The 3491-nt window shown below is 37.0% G+C and overlaps 1 pseudogene; it reads right to left on the bottom strand.

Moving 5' to 3' along the window:
- Positions 1-57: 57 nt before the first annotated feature.
- LOC140859617 (ferredoxin, root R-B1-like) lies at positions 58-3158 on the bottom strand (annotated as a pseudogene).
- Between the last annotated feature and the right edge of the window lie 333 nt (positions 3159-3491).

Genomic DNA, 3491 nt, shown 5'->3' with positions numbered 1-3491 from the left:
TTATCACATACTTGACATGCTCACAATAACCACACTTAGATCAGTTATGAGGAAAAAGTTTGATATTGAATATAAAATTCTAAACAGCTAGCAGCACTACAACTCAGACTAAGAAAGTCCAAGAACCTTTTTCAGCAACAAACAGAAGCTTCTAGACCATGAAATCTTAATCCAGAAACATGTCAGTCCCGATACATTTTCGAAACATTACCCCAAGCATATCTGTAGCAATCAATAAAGCTCACTTTCCTTGTGAGTGTGAATAACACAGTCTGACCTTGGGTAGGAGACACATGTCAGGACATACCCCTTTCCCATCTGTGCATCATCGAGGAAAGGATCCATCCGACTGTCAACTGTACCAGATTCCAGGCGTCCAGCACAAGTGGAGCATGCCCCAGCCCTGCATGAGTAAGGCAACTCCACTCCTGCGGTCTCAGCTGCATCCAGAATGTAAGTGTCATCTGGAGCTTCAAATTCGTGCTCCTGCCCTCTGGCCCAATGAGCTTTTCACCTTGTAGACAGCCATGGCAGATGCCCTGAAGCAGTTGGATACTTTTCAGACTGGAAGCTTTCGAGATGCTCTTTACGGAGCTCAGCGACAAAGGGCTCTTCATCAGTATGGCAGGGCCCTGGCTTCTGATGCTGCTTTTGGCCATGCAGGCAGTGGGGAATGTAACAGTTGACATTGCGTCACCTGAAGATTCTAACAAACAAAAGGGCCAAAGATCTTTATAATAATAATTATCTAACCATTTCATCCATGAAGTCTATCTGATACACAGTTACTAATCTGATTTGGGATCAGTGGGTGCAACTTGTTCACGAGGACTCAATTTAGCACTAATTTTAAGGACGTTCAGCACATTTAACAGATGATCTTAAAAAGTTTTAGAAAAACAGTGTTACATCTGAATTTCTATGTAATTCTACCAAATTCAGCATATCACATGCATGAGTAAAGAAGATGCCTTGAAAATGCAAGACTTTGTATAATATTAATAAAAGATAAAGATAGATGGACGTAATACAACATATAATCTTAAAACATAAATAACTATATGTCCAATTATAGCCAATAATCTAGCAGAATTTATTAAGCATAAAATGAATTAGCAACTATGTTTATGTCAAACACACCAATCATGTTGTTGCCAAGGGCTAAGAAATTAAAGCCTTCTTGACAGGAGATTTGGAGGATAGCTTATATCTGTATAGTTTTAGGAACAATAAGCTAAGGCTCCACCATGCATGTCCCTAATAAGGAAACAATAAATATGTCAGGATAATTTTGCCTCTGAAACCCCTGGAGTATGCAATATTTATTCCCCAGATTAACTGGAAAGATTTTCTAATTTTTCCATTACATTGGTAGTAATGCTACTTAAATCGGCAATGAGAGACACGATCATATCATGGTACTTGCATCAAATTTGAGTACTGACAAAAGCCAAATGTATGACAAAAGAATAATATATGCCACATGAATCTCATAGAGAAACAAAATGGAGGTCCACATTTTGCTCCCATGAGAAGGCATATTTACTTTTTGGAGCTTTATGAGAAGGGCAAGCATGTATCTCCTTACCCTTCACTCGAAGCTCCATTATTGGAGGGGAAGAAAAGAGTATGACCCTTGATTCTAGGCCTCTGGCCATAGGTTGGGATATAATGCTGCTTTTCAGGCCTCACAAATAAATATCATGAATGATTGTGAGAAAATTCCATAGGAAGGCTATTGATATAAAATATGTAAAGATTATTTTTTTAAAAAAAAATAGAAAGCTTACAAAACTAAAGGACAAAAGATATTGTCACATGAACTGTCATACTCCAGCTCAATCACCATTTCGTACATACTGTATAAAACATTGTTAAGTGTCAAACAAGAATGAAATTTTAGATATGGACAATTCAACGGTAAAGTATTTAATTTTAGAGAATAATCTGGTCTCAACACCATCAGTGTCCTCACCATTGTAACCAAGTCCATCTAGGAACCGCTAACAATTAATGTACCCTTCTCATGTCATATCCAAGACAAAACTAATCTGAGTACCATAGTCAAAAGTTTGATCTTTTTACTACTTTTTCAAATAGCCTTAGCCCAAACGTCTAATTTTTAAAAATTTGTCTCAAGTCAGATACTACCACTAAACCAGAAAAAAAAAGAAGAAAGTTCCACAATCATCTTTTTTTCCCTATGTTATTATCTAATTAAACTCATCAGAGCAGTAGGTTGAAAAGGAAGACCAATATAACAGTTTATGATTCAACAACGCCAAATCATCAACATCGTCAATTTTCACAAATGAAAATTGCAAGACTCTAGATCAATAATCAGACACACACATATATGCATGCATGTGTGTGTACATATACAAATATGCATATATCTACTCATTTGTTGATCTGGACAGGCCTGTAAACCATCAAAACTAGTTTCACCTTTTCCACATAAATAATCGTTAGCGACGCTAGTATAATCGAACACCAAAAGAAAAAAAAAATTACGAGATGGTTAGATTAAACATGAAGTTTGAATTTCAATAGCCATAACGCACAAATTAAAAATACCCGCCAATATGTTAATATACTCATCAAACCAGAGTGTCCAGGCGATCAGAAAAATCACTTTTTTATATTAAAAAAAATGATCCCAAGGAAAATGAACAGAAATTCAATATATTCTACAATACCAAAATCTAAACAGCAAGGAAAAGAGCATCGAGAAAAGGAACATGAAGAAATCGACACGAGGGAAAAAGAAACGAAAAGAAGGGGAATCGATCGACCTTTATCAGATACAAGAAATCTAGAAGAGAAAGGATCTCGAAGGAAGAAATCTGTACCTCGATTGGAAGAGCTAGTGGCGAGGGGAGGGGTGGGGAGAGATCTTGAGAGAGGGAGGGCGTAGATGGCAAAGGGAAAGCAAAAGAGGGGCAACAGTGGAGCGTGCCCTAGTGGCGTGGTCAAGAACGGCCGCTACATTTATAGCGCGAGCGAGGGGACTCAGATGGCGAGACCACCACGGCCCCCCTCCCCTGGCGGCTACATTTATTGGGCAAGAGACCGATGGGGTGAGATAGACGTGGGAGAAAGGAAGGGATCACGGTTGGTCCGTTGGAAAGATGCCGTCGAGCGCCAAGCTCCAAACCACCCCCTGAATACAAAATGGTGTGCGGATTAATTTAGGGTGCGTTTGGTTAGTCAGTCATTAATTTTTTTTTATTTTTTAATTTTTAAAAAATAAAAATTAAAAAATAATATTTAATAATATTATAAAAAATAAAAAATTAAAATTAAAATAATTAAATAATTACTTTATATATAAAGCAAAAATTTTTTACTTTTCAAAAATTACTTTTCTATTATTTTTTTACTTCCACACATCTAAAACATCAAATCAAAAAATAAAGAGTCCGAATCTTTCTCTCTCGTCAAGCTCTTTATCTTCTCACTCCCTTCTTCCTTCCTTCCTGAACCATTCT

Source organism: Elaeis guineensis, chromosome 8, assembly GCF_000442705.2.
Source record: "Elaeis guineensis isolate ETL-2024a chromosome 8, EG11, whole genome shotgun sequence".
Classification (NCBI taxonomy): Eukaryota; Viridiplantae; Streptophyta; class Magnoliopsida; order Arecales; family Arecaceae; genus Elaeis; species Elaeis guineensis.
This window is presented reverse-complemented; position numbering and strand designations above follow the sequence as displayed.